Source organism: Danio rerio, chromosome 1, assembly GCF_052040795.2.
Source record: "Danio rerio strain M-AB ecotype USA chromosome 1, GRCz13ab, whole genome shotgun sequence".
Taxonomy (NCBI): domain Eukaryota; kingdom Metazoa; phylum Chordata; class Actinopteri; order Cypriniformes; family Danionidae; genus Danio; species Danio rerio.
In genome coordinates, this window is record NC_141021.1 from 41,504,599 (window position 1) to 41,518,811 (window position 14,213).

At 38.6% G+C, this 14,213-nt stretch overlaps 1 protein-coding gene across 10 annotated transcripts in view; it reads left to right on the top strand.

Moving 5' to 3' along the window:
• The window catches only part of tenm3 (teneurin transmembrane protein 3), a 971,756-nt gene that overhangs the window by 357,876 nt on the left and 599,667 nt on the right, over positions 1-14,213 (top strand). For all 10 annotated transcript variants that reach the window (XM_087235111.1, XM_087235107.2, XM_087235110.2 and 7 more), the window contains one exon: positions 4,024-4,063. The gene's annotated coding sequence lies outside the window, so the exon portion shown is untranslated. The remainder of the gene's footprint in view (positions 1-4,023; positions 4,064-14,213) is intronic.

Below are 14,213 nucleotides of genomic sequence, written 5' to 3' on the forward strand. Positions count from 1 at the left end.
TGCCAAAATGTTACCGTATGGGTCAGGTGGCTAAGGAGGGAATAAAATATATAGCTTATAAAGAATTAAAATTATTATGTTAATGGAGAATACCTGACAGTAACACATTTAAGTTACTGTGTGTTTGAGTTCATCATGCAAATAATCCCCATAGTATCTGAAACATATATTTATTAGTAATGTTTGGTCTTAATATTGTTTTTTATTGTTTCCCATAATGTAGGTATGTTGTATCTTGTAAGTTATGCAATAACATGACGTACAACAAACCTACAATATGAAGTTGCATGCCTGTAATATACCTCTTTGGAAGCGTGTGTGTGTGTGTGTGTGTGGGGGTGTGTGTGTGTGTGTGTGTGTGTGTGTGTGTGTGTGTGTGTGTGTGTGTGTGTGTGTGTGTGTGTGTGTGTGTGTGTGTGTGTGTGTGTGTGTGTGTGTGTGTGTGTGTGTGTATGTATGTGTATGTGTGTGTGTGTGTGTGTGTGTGTGTGTGTGTGTGAAGAGCACACTCTGAGCATATTACAACAGCTGTCAGGTCGGGAAATTTTATTATTTCCTAGATGAGATGCATTTTATTTTGTTCCAAGTAAGAAAATAGCATTAGAATAATAATTATACTGCATTTGAACATCTTATCTGATGGCAGACGCCGAACGGTATCTGACAGAAATGTCAACAGTTTTTACACACGTCTTTCAAAATCAGAAGTTATACAAAAACAGTCACCCACATTTAGATCATGACCCACCAGTTGAGAAACACTGCTGTAGCTGCTGATAATTCTAAACGGAAGTTGAAAGCATCAAACTGGAATGTGCTTAGAAACTAAGAAAAAGGTCTATAAAACACTGCTTCAGGGCTCAGTCTTTAATACTTCCAATTCTCTCAATTCCCTTGCTTGGTCCAGTCCAACTCTCTCCAGAACTCAAAGTTAAATGTCTCAGAGTCTATTGTTGACCATTATTAAGGATAGATGCCTTTGGAGGAACTTCAGATATTCTTCTTTTCTCAAGTAGTAGGTCGCCCCTGTGTACTTGCTCAATAATTGGCATACCACTGTCCCCAACACAAGTTTCTGTCTTAAAAGTTAAGAGTAGATAGGCTACTTTTCCCCACTGTGGTTCCTCTGTTTGTTATCTACCCATTGGGTTGGAACTGAGCTCTACATCCTCTGGGCCTTCGGTCACTCACCTAGAGCTTTGAGTCGTGCCTGATCCAGTTCCCTACAGCACAGATGAGGTGGAGTGCCGAGTCCTCATTGTTAACCCAAACTTTAACTGTGAGTTCTGGTGAAAGGGGGGCGTTCAGTCACCCCCAAACGCCTACACCCCCCTACCCTGGTGGATCCTTAACATTAAGGAAGCCTCCATTGTGGGTTTTGTGCCAAGCAAGGCATGAAGAAGCTTCGGAAAGGGGTCTGTTTGAGTTAGGGCAGCTCAGGTCTCCACAGAGTTCCTCGCCGGTCCCTCAGCAGTCCAGCTCGAGCTGTCAACCTCTCCCCGTGCTGGAGATCTCTGGAGATAGTCCTTCACCTCGCCAAAGAACTCCCCCTTTCCCCCGTCCTGTCACCTCTCTCCTCATCAGCGCTCTCTTTCTCTCTTTCGCTCACCTGCTCCGCTGTGTCTGAGACATTGCTTAACCTTCACCCGAGGTTCTCACGGCTGGCTGGCTTTTTGCCTCCCTGCTGCGTCCCCATTGAGACCTAATTCATTTTTGTCTCACTGTTTTCGGTCACAAAAGCACATTTTAAACTCCAATAAGAAGAGCATTAGTTATCAGAGAACTAAGAAGGCACGATTTATTGTGGCACTCTACTGTACGCAGCAGAACAGACCACATTCTTTTACTTTTAGATGCTCTACGGACAGGAACTTTGTGTTCAGGCTTTTAAATTTCGGCACATTTATTATTTTAGTTATCGTTAGTTCATATTAAATGCTTCACAGTGTTCTTGCTTTGTGGAGTGGAAATGTCTCTTGTTTGAGCAGTGATTGTGTGCCTTGCTTTATTGGAGAACAGATTTTGGCACTTTTGAATGTAATATGCAATTTCACATCGCCAACTGTGTTCAAATAACAAAAAAATAAAAAAATAAAAACATTTTAAGCTGAATTGAAAAATCTGAATTAATTTGAGTACTACAAGGATCACTAAAAAGGTATTCTTCAGAGGAAACAGGGAAATCTGAGCTTTTGTTCAAATGAGTTTACAGTCAGAGAGCTCTTTTTGTTGCTCTCTGTGTACAGAACAATGGTGTGGTCATGTGGGTCGCATACAAATATCTGTGCAGATTTTGACATCAAGAGCAAGGAAAAACATGACGTTCTGTCTGAAAATTGACAGAAATTTGTTTCAACTATAAAAAGCAACACAACTCAATGCAATGCATAATTCAAAAATAAAACTCATGGATGACTAAAATCCGTTTAAAAGCATTATGAAAATGTCCTACACATTGACATTGGGGCCTATTTTTATGTACTTTTGTTCATGTCATTAAAAATCTCTTTCTTGTCTCTGACCTGTTTGAGTAACCAGTTCACATTTCTCTGTCTATCTATATATTTGCAATTAAATGTACGATTATCTTAATCTATTACTATCGTATTTTATCATTTACCATTGTATTTTGATTTCTAGTTGTAGTATTAATCAATTAAAAAGTAATAATTAATACAAACAAATGCAAACTTGCCTTCAGTTGTCAAGCTTCAAAGTGAAATAAATGTCTTTTACATGTATTTGTTTATTTTATTTATTTAGTTTATTTATACAGGGACAATGTACAACATGACATGTTGTGCCAGAGTTAGCTATGAAGCTAATTTACATCTGTAGTCCATGGACAGGAAGTTGTAACAAGTTTAACAATATAAAAAAATATATAAATATATGAATGAATGGTACAATATACACTTACAATGCAATCAATGAAATACATCATAATCAGTAAAATCTAGACAGATCAGCGTTTGCATATTTTATTTACTTTAAGCCAAACTTTAGGAACAGTTCTAAAATTGAACTGTTACAAACATTGTGCATTATTATTATTATTATTATTATTATTATTATTATTATGTTCTAAGCTAAAATTAAATCAAATTTTAATAATGATTAAAATGTATTTGAAATGTCTCCTTCTTTAAAAGCCACTTCTGGCTTATGAATTTCTGAAAATCCTCCAAATGAATTGTTACCCTTGTGAATATGTTATGCAAACATGCCAAATTCTCGATTTCACCCTGTTCTGCAAGGTCAAGCAACTTTTCGTCACACGGGCAAGCAATTTACCTTGATTATCTGCAGCACTTTTGACTTTCCACCTTGAAGTCAAATTGTGTGACCCTCAATTTTCCTTCCTTTCATGATCCAACCACTCATTCTGCAGCAGTATTTGCAGCGACTCGGAGTGTAATTCCCCTCTCTTGTGTTCATATTGTCCTTACCTCCAGAGAGGGCAGTTGGCAGGCCTCCCTCTTAGCCCATAGGTGAGGAGGTTCTCTCCACTTTTCGGCTGTGTGAGAGGGAGTCCAGGTCCAGTAGATGGGGCTGAAGAGCCACTCCTGACAAAAATAAGTGCCCAATTCACAGCCATTTGATCCTCAAGCAGGCCCGATATGTGCAATTAGACTACTAATGATAAGCAGCACTTTAGCTGACATTTTGCATATAAATTACACATTTGCGTGAAATAGCTTCTTATATTCTTAATTGATAGAATATGAATTGTGTTCAGTATCCTTCTGATAGAAGAAAAAGAGGTCCAGCATTGTGTCTTTGGCATCAGTGTTCAGAACACGCTTTCCGAGAAATCAAATACAGACATTAAACGTCTCTCTGTCTTTGGTGTGAGAGCAGCTTCTGACTTGTTCTCTTGTGACATGCAGTGTATGTGTGTGTGCTTTTGTGTGTCTGTATGATGAAACTGAAGCTTTGGACGCTGATACACTTTATTTTATTTTTTTAAAGATAGCCTTGTCTTTGATTTTCTGCTTTATTCATTTCTGTTTTTGTCCACAGGCCTCTGCATCCTCATTCTGAAGCATGACCATCCGTACATGTAAGTGTCTCCTTTTCTTGCTTAACAGAACATGATAAGATATTCACATTAATATATCTTTTTAATAGTAAAGAAATAAGTCATTTACTTTTATTCTTTTATTACACGACACATTGCACTATATAACACATATAAAAATGTCCTTGATTTCTTACAATAGCTGTATTATTTCCTTCTTTAAAATACATTTTATTGTTTCACATTGACACAGATTATCTCCCTCTTTGAGAGAATTGCATCAGCTTAATATGATTTAAAATTTAATTTCATTGCTAGTCGGGTAGCCGGTGGCTACACTGTGTTTCTGCACTTCCTGAGCAGTGAAAAGATATAAAAGCTACTGAAAACCCTTCTGTATGATACTGTCAATCTGCACCTGATGTGCACACACACACATACACACCTACCCCCCATGCATTCATACACCTTCTACACGCAGTGTGGAGTTGTCTCTCTATTTTAGATGTATTGGGACCACCCTAGTCTGGCCTCTCTCTGTCTACCTGCACGCCCATCGATTGACTGATGACCCCTCACATCAACTCATTGTACGCTTCCACCCTCTTGCAAAGCCTTGTGAATTCACTATTCTCCCATTGTCATGCCCTCTCACACTCACACACACAGACTCTCTCTCTCTCTTTCTTGTGCATGCAGACTCATGAACACACTCTCATCTCACCCTTCCCCCCCCTCTCGTTTCTCTTGGATCCTACTGTTCGCTTTGGTGTAACTGTGCATCGCTGCACCACGCTGCTTTCCCACAGTTGCTCCACACTGGAGGCCCGCACTTTACCCAGGAGAAATCTCTCTGACTGGCCCAGCTCTGAATGCTGCCTATTATACTACATAAGCATAAAATAAGGCTTTTCGAGAAGGGCGGGGTGTTGCGTATGCCTGCATGCATGCCTATATGTGAGTGTGTGTGAATGTCAGGGTCAAAGAAACTAATCCATGGTGGATGGATTAAAATTTAGCCAATGCAGTGAAGTTGGTTTGCACATTTGAAAAGAACACGTAATAGATGGTATCAATTGACATTAAGCTCTTTGTATCAGTTAGGAACCATAAAGGCCTGTGTTGCTCAGACAGACGCAGCGTACAGGCTTGCGGGGGAATCCCTGGATTACAGAATGTGTAGTTTGAACATATATTTCTGTGTTTTTTTTCTTTTTTCTTTTTTTTTTAGTACAGTATCTGTGAATAACACTAAAGATGCTTTAAAAGGATAAGCTTACACACAATTGTGGATAAAGGTGGCTGTGGGGAAACAGTGCAGGTACGTTCATTGCAAATAAAGTTATAGTACTATGTAAGTTATTACTATGTAGATTATTTTAGCTTGTGAACCCTTTAAACATTTTTGCATGTAGAATATTTTATCTTGATTTATTTAATAATGCGTTAATTATGTATGTATTAATATAGTAACACACACAAAAAGACAAACAAACAAAAAATGCTGATTTAAAAATACATTTTCTCTGTCTGTCCATTGTTTTGAATCAGCAGTAATAGTTTGAAATGTAGAAGTCATTACGCTATTATAAATTCTTAAGGAGTCTTGCAGGCAATTTTAATAAAACACTTCATATATAATTTGAGGAGCTGAAGTCTTGTTAAACCGAGATCTTTAATTCCATTATCAGTCTAATATAAGGCTTATGGACATATTTTTGATTGTCTATAAATGAAATGCTAAAATATTAATTTCATTTAACTTTGCTTAATTCTCTGAAGCGCCATCCACGTTACTGGTACTGAAGGAGTATGAAATTTACACCAGCGCTGCTCTTTCTAATCTAAAAATTGACAAAGAAAAACCAATTACTCTTAATTCCCTTTAAACAACTTTAGGCAACAATTAGAGTTGCTCCATTTGAGAGAGTCCAAAGAAGACAACGCAAGAGGAAAATACCCTTCACCGTCAGATTAATTGCCACTTGATTATTGCTAGTAGTGAGTGGACGTGAAGGTTGAGTAGCTTACTATGAATGTTTTTAATTAAAATGGATTTACTTTAATTTAAATTAAGTATAATACCTTGTTCAGTTGCTTATCATCTTTTACAGGCCTTTGGAGAAATTATGCATGTATTAAGGATTTTTTTTTTTGCCTTTTTAAATCCTTTATTCCATTGTTAGAAAGTAAAAGTTTGAAAGACGCCTTGCAAATGCACATGCATCATTCATATATTGACACTTGTTTTATGTGTAATCGATCAGTTTCCTAGTTCAGTGGCTGAATCACCGTTTCCATCCTTTCCTTTGTCCTCTCAGACCTGCATCTTGCTTCGCCTTTATTCTGTTTTTCCATGAAAAAGAGACCTTTGTATATCAACGCGTTCAAAGATGCCGCTCTGGTCGATCCACTCAAAGTTGTTTCGGCCATCTCTGGCGGCAGGCTAATGGAGAGAGGAGGCTTTTTGTGCGGGCGTGAGCCGCAGCACGATGCCTAATGCCTGCGCCACTCTCCAATCCTTCTAACTGCCCTTCTGCTCAGCGGAGATAAGGCCTGAGTGGAGTGAGTACACCTGCAGTCTTTACGGACAGCCACGGCCGATGCTATCGTCCAGAGAATATTTACTTCTGGCTGTGTAATGTGAGCAGATGCTCAGTGGGTGAGCGCTCCTCCTGATGGCAAAGCCACAATGTCTCTCCGACCAAACCTTGTCATGTCTGCACTTACTGCTATGCTGCGGCTTTAATGATAGCACTTTTTGCCAAACCCAGTTGTGAGATTGCGCTAAAGATGTTTCACGCCACCGCTGCCACAGATAGCATTTGGCCTTTTTGGTCTCATCAGGGAGCCATGGTCGAGCGATCATCCAGCTACCAGTCATCGGTATGTGGACTTACGGCCCACTGTACTGGCGCTGCTCATTAGCCGCTAACTCTACAGTCTTCCAGAGCAAGAATTGTTGTCTTTGTGAACAAAACTAGAGCAACTAGAGTTTTCTTTTTCAGTGCCATCTCCTTGCTGGACCACAGTTCATTTAAGCTACACAGATCCCAGAGTGTCTACAACTCTTCCATTCCCTTTCAAGCCACCGTCAGACAGGCAGCAGTGAACGCTGTATCCCTCTAACCCAATTACAGATCTGAGCGCAGCTGGGTGGCTCAGCGTGTGGCGCTCGTGTGTTCTGTGCTACATGGCCCTCGGTATACAGAACCCCACTGTTGCTGAATAATCAGAACCCTCTGTCCTCGATCCTTCCACTGATCGTGTGAGGTCAAACCTGATGTAAGATGGCCACGGTTGGCTTTTTTCTGCTGGTTTGTAGGACAGATGTCAAACAAAACCTTATTTATCTATCATTGTCTTCTATCATTGTGTCTGAAGAGAAATGCATATACTATTTTATGCAGTTGTGTGCTGCTCATATTGCTTGCTGCTTTCGTCCAAATTATGGGATATGTTTAAAACAATCGAAAAAATACCAAGTAGATGTAAATTGCGAGAGGCAAATGCAGATGGTTTTTAGTTTTCCATCACTTTATTGCTGCTAAACAGTTGAGATGAGAGGAGATGAAGAGGCAGGCGGTGGTATAATGGCTGTGGATGGGGGGATTGTTTTGCCGTGTTAGCAGTCGGCAGCTGTCTTCCTTATGAGGCGGATGCGGTTCTGCATATGCGTGGAAGCAGGTTGGGGCTTTACAGATGCGCTGATTAAAATTCATGTAAACAAACAAACTTTGAGAGCTGTGCACAGTGTAACACCAAGACATCTCCCCTTGCCCTAATATCATAAGGAATGATAGAGTATGTTCATGTACTACACATGTTTCAGAGCATTTAACAAGAGAAATTTTAACATTTTTGTTTGTTTGCTTTATTTTAGGTGTTAAGAAACATTTTAGATTTAACCCAAACTTTAGGTAAAATGAATATGCCATTTGTTGATCTTAGGGTTCCCACTGTAACTGTAAAAAAAGTGCATTGAGGGACTGAATGAGGACAACTCTTTGGCTCTCACCTTTCTGCTCTGCTGGTTAAACCCTTTACAAAAGTGAATCTTAAGGGTTGCAGCATCATAGTGTGTGTATGTGTGCGTTTCAGCTTGCAGAGTTTAAATCAAACTCTATCAATCACTCAGATCATTTGAAGATTACCTCATTTGCTGCCGAAATGGGTGCCTGCAAGGGTGTGAAAATCACAATCTTAGCTCACTTTGATTAACCATATTTGCCTCGAACACGCTGTAATTACTCATATCCTTAATCTTTCTGTGATCTCATAATTACTATATTATGTGCCAGTTTCACCAACGAATGTGCCAGGGTAACATTACAAAAAAGATTCATTTAAAGATTTATTTTTGCCTAACTCTGCTCAGTAGTTCTGTTTTTTACAGTAATGAATTCGTTTTTAAAAGGATAGTTTTAAGGATACTCCTTAAAAGGATAGTTAACCCCTAAAAAGTTATTCCACTATACATTTCTTTCAATCAAATAAAACCATCTGATATTTTAGGGACCGTGGTGTCTAAAAAAATAAAGTAAATAAAGTATATAAATGGTTTGGGAAGCAAAAGCCGGAATTATATTTCTGAGTAACTATCTACAGTATATCTTTATATATTAGCGAAAGAGATTGCTGAAGCAGAACCCTAGTGGTTATTTCTGCCTTTTAAGAATGCATATTAGGATTTTTAGCTCATTTTTTCTCACTACTAATGTGTTTGCAGAACACACAGGATTGGAAAATTGTTTGCACACAATTTACACTGAATAAGAAGCTGATGTAATATCGATGCAACATGGAATGCATGATTTAATATCGTTTTGATTTATGTCATTTTTTTTTTTTCAGGCTCTTCGCTCAACAGCAAATTTGCACAGGTTTTAAGACAGGTCTTAAGCCCATAAGCATGCTTGAAGCCATTGCTACATACAAAAATGCTCGTGTATTCTGAAATTACTTTTCACTACACTTTGCCACATACTGTTGTTGAAATGAGAATTTTTTAAGACCACAAATTTACCAGCCCTAAAACTACATTGTGAGTTCTGGAAAAGTAAACTTTAAGAGTCCTAGATAAAGTTCTTATTGTAAATTTTATACGGATGTTAAGTTGCTTGGATTTGTGATGTTTTATAGATTTTTTTGTTTGCAACTTATTGCTTCTTAGATTTCAAATAATTCATTGGCGGAATTAAAAACAAATGGTTTGCAGTTATCTTTCCTTAAATGTCTGTAATTTAATTGCTTTTAGTGGTTTAGACCAACTTTAAAGACCTGATTTGGGGAAACACTGCACCATAAGTACAGACTGTCCGTCTCTACCCATGGTGTTGTTGAAAGTTTGAGACGAGGCAGAAGAGAATCTTAATGGCTAACTGCTGCTGACTGATGGGTATTGGGAGAATGGTGGTGCTGAGATATGGAATTAAGAGGATGCTGACATAGACTTGCATGACGGGGATCTGGACTGATCCAAACTCAGACTCAGATCCGAGATGTGCCAGCACGTCTACCCCTGCCCTTCTCTGCAATTTGTCATCCGCACCGACAGGCCTTAAGTTTTTAAAATGCCGCATGATATGTATTATCTGACAGCCCATCATTTCTGCCCAACTCGGGCGCATAACATTAAATGTTGAAACTTTGCCCAGAAAATCAGGATAGGCTTGCACAAATTTAAAAGGGAGAAAAATATATATATATTTTTTTATACTGTATATTAAATGAACATAACATTAAATATTGAGGCTTTGCGCAGAAAATTAGGATAAGCTTGCACAAATTTAAAAAAGAAAGAAATATAATTTTTTTTACTGTATATTATGTCATTTTTACTAAATAAATAAATAAATTGATAAAAAGATAAATGACTAAATAATAAATAAACAAACAAATAATTATAATAATTATAATAATAATAATAATACAACTCTTAGTTTTAAAGTTATTTTTGTTCCCTTAAAAATGACAAATATGAATAAAATAATTTAAAAATAATACAATACACACACACACACACACACACACACACACATTTCTTTGTTTGCATCTTATTGCTTCTTAGATTTCAAATAATTCATTTATCTCATATGTTATATGTCGCTGTAGCCTACTATGGCAAGGGAGGCGACCGCGAGTAATTAAAACACAGCAAATACTTAAAACACAGAAACTCTACACAATATACTTTGTGAGTGTTTGCTGGACAGTCTTTCACTGACACTGAAGTTACAGCAGAAGCCCCTCTTCCACTGCGATTGAGAAAATGAAAGTAAACTTCATTTCTCTCTTTCTTTCTCTCTCTCTCTCTCTCTCTCTCTCTCTCTCTCTTACACATACTCTCTCTCACTGCGGCCCTTTCACCTGCTGGCGTGATGTTTTCTCTCCTCTCGCCGAACGTGTCTGCAGAGTGAGTTTTCTCCACTGCGTATTTCACTGATCTGCTGTGATTGCAGCTGCCGTTTATCAGTGTCACTCATCGGTAAACAGCGCCAGAGCATTAGAGCCAATCACAGCCCTTTCTCTTAAGCGTGTGACCAATCACAGGAGTGTAAGGGCATACTAGCACAATGTACAGCTGTCTTGAACTGGGCCGAAGCACGCTTGTCCCCCCTTCCCGTCTCCCTCGACGGCCCACACTCATACTGCTTTCGGGTCTGAACATGCTTATGTCATCGATGATGCGCTGTTCAGTAAGCGCTCTTGCTCAACAAAGTGAAGATTTCTTTAGTTATATCGTTTTAGTCATTTGTGATGCAGTGACACAGTCAAATATTTCGATCAGCCACTTTTGACGCTCAGAAATAATCAAAAAAGTCCTCGTAGTGCAGGAATTAGGAGGTTTGCTAAAGGTGCAGCTGTCATGAAGTGAGGGGTTTGCGCCTTTAATAATCTTCAACAGTTTGCGTTCATTGAATAGTAAAAATGATTAATAAACTCACATGAAACAGTCCCTTAGAAGTCACGTCTCGTCTTCAGTTTCGGGCTCAGGCGTGCTTTGCACTCACACTACAAGTGTACTGCGTCGAAGCCCAATTGAGCCGCGCTCTGGCACACTATTCCAACCGGGCCAGGGCCGACCAACTGAACCATGCCTGAGCACGATTCAGAGCACTCACACTTCTTAAATGATCCGGGAAACAGGCCTGGGCACTGTTCGGATAGCATAGTGTAAGTACGCCCTAAAAACTCACTCGACAGGGCTCATTTACATTTGTTTATTTGCTATAAATGCTCATGTTGTTCTGTGCACATACTTGAGTTTTTAAAGATACATTTCTGACTGTTTGAATTAAAATTATATTACAAATAATATATAAATATAAATATATTTATAAATTTTTCTTGTGCTGTGAAGTAAAATATAAATTATGTATGGAAAGCATCGTCAATGCACCATGATGCACCGACATATCGAATTAAACCAAATCGATGGCATGATAATCGTAACCAAACTGAACCATGAGACCAGTTTAGGTTCACACCTCTACTTTATACTATTATACACATTTATTTCAATTGATCATTTTTTATTAGCATTTTGCAAAGTTTTATTAGCAATAATGTGTAAGTTGCATGTTTTGTTCATGCTTTACTGCATGTTAGAGGAATTGTGCAAGGATATCTATATAGATACATAGGTCAACCTTCTTTTCCATCACTTTTTATGATTTCCAGTGTGCTGATACTTCTGGCCCCTTTACACTTACAAAATCCGCAAAGTGGAGCGCACACTCAAAGTGAAGGAGTTAAGCATGGTAATCAAAGGCGCAGGCAGTTTTATGTGCTGATGTGACATTTTCCAAAATGGCAAAACCTTATAAAACAAATGGAAGACAATTTGACAGTCTGGTAATAAGATTATTTTACCTCTCTAAATCTCTGGTCTCTGCCAATAGAACTGTAAATCACTGGCCTGAGCCTCACAGAATGTGCACTGTATTAACCCTTATTCTAAAGCATTCAGGGGTGACCAGGGGGTTCGGGTCTCAGCTTATACATGGCTAAAGCTCCCATTTGGACAAGGTCGTCGGTCACAGTGATTTAGCCCTAATTTAGTGTTAAAAGGAGCTTGTGAAATATCCCCTCTAATTCCTCTGACACGATATAAAAATCCCATTCAAAGGCTTGCCCGATTGATATGGCATAAAAAAGCGGTTTCTCCCCCCTCTCAGTCAATCGATGGAGAGGCAAGAGCTGACATTTGCTGAAACTAGGCTGAGAGACTCATCATCTCGGACGGTTCTTTCTTTCTGCATTTAAAGAGACACTCCACCTCTTTAAAGAGACACTTAACATCACATTCATTAGGTCCATTATGATACTCTTGTTTGAGTAAGCTACATTTTCTTGCTTTTTTTCCATGATCTGTGGCTTGTAAGATAAGCAAAAAAATAGAAATGCATAAAAGAGAAAGGAATAAAGAGAAAGAAAAGGCTTTCAAACAAGACCCATTGGTCCATTTCAATGAAATGGTTAACAAAAAGAACAAAAAGAAGAAAAGTGAGTGTACTCCAGAGCAACAAATATGGGAGACAAAGGGCCTCTGAAAATCTTGTTGTTGCCCCCATTTCTTTCTAAAAGCCTGTGCATTTGGGACTTGTGTATTTATTTTATATCCTAATGTTCTAATGGAATTACTGAATCAATGGAATGTTCTAATCTTGAGTTTGCTAAATAGTTTGCTATATTTTTTTTCAGATTTGCCGAGATGAAGCACATTTTAGAACAATACTTTAAAAGGACACCCCCTCCCCAAATAAAAAGAAAATGAAGGGGAAAAAAATAAGGAAAAAAAAGGAAAACTAAATACACATTCAAATAGTCCTTTTCAAACTCTTTACACTTTCTGGTTTCATCATCCCAAGAGTTTCGGTTATACTGGAGAATTGTGATATCTGCACAGTCTTTCATGTTTCTATCCCCAACAGTGTACTTTGACTCTCAGCAAAATGAGTTTCACACACCAAAGTTAACACAGAAGCTTCCGTTATTGACATTTCCCCCCTTTTCTCCCCGTTCTTTCCCCCAATATCCATTGCACCTCTGTTGTAGGGTCAGATCTTTGCACATGATGATCTGAGAGAATCAGCTTTGCAATATTTGAAACATCATGTTAACCAGACCCCAAAAAAAAAAAAAAAACACACACACACACACACAAATGTCGAAGAAAGAATGCCGCAGAGAGTGTGTTCTAAACCAAGGCCGCATGATAGGCAAGAGAAAGGGCAGGCATCCAGGAGCAGATCCACAATAGGAAATCAATGCTCCTGTGAAAGCATTGCCTGAGTTGGTAAAAAGAGGTTAAATGGGCTTGCGCTACAGAGAAGCCAATTCCCCTGCCGTGACCTTTGGGTTACGCCATTAGTTACATACACAAAAGGATGGGAATTAATGGAAGCTCCCTCATTCGCTCCTTTCTACCTGTGCAAGTTATTAATCAGGCTCGACCAAAACCCTCAAACTTCAGCAAGCTTCACAAAATTGAAGTTTAAAGCTTCTTTTAACTGAAAATGTGTGTTTTTCAGTCAGACGGCTTTAATAAGTTAGATACTAGTGACAGACTTTTTTGGAGGGACATTACAACAGACTTTTGTTCAGCCAGTTCTTTAAACTAGACACAACATGCATACGATAATACATGCATCTCTGTTTTCTTGTATACTGAAACCGCCCATCTCACTTACTGTAGTCATGGTCAAACAAATATTCCATTGCGAACTTGTATCAAAAGCTCCGAAACTGGTGCAGGTGAAATTATGGTTGTGATAAACAGATTTAATGAATTGCGAGAGCTGAGATAAATAGGTTCCAAAAGATCTGTAAACAGTTGGCTGTACTTTGTTGCAACTTGGGATAGCTTTTCTCCCCAGCCTCTCGGCAGCCATCAGATGAGCTTTTTGTTTGTGTTGTCAGGTACAGCTCTGAGGGAATGCTTCACTTTGTCAATTAGTGAGCGAAATTTTTTAATTTTGTCTTCCCACCTCAAATGTTGTCCACAAGGGAAATGTGCGGCTTTAAAGGGTGTATCTAGTACATTAATGCGAAAACTTAATTAAGAGAACAGTAGAAACCCATTATAGGTACACTGGAATTAGCCAGTCAATCTCCAGATCTAAATTGAATTTTTTAGCGGGCAATAGTTCCCAATGAGTCTCGTCGGGAGATCCAACCATGACCTCCT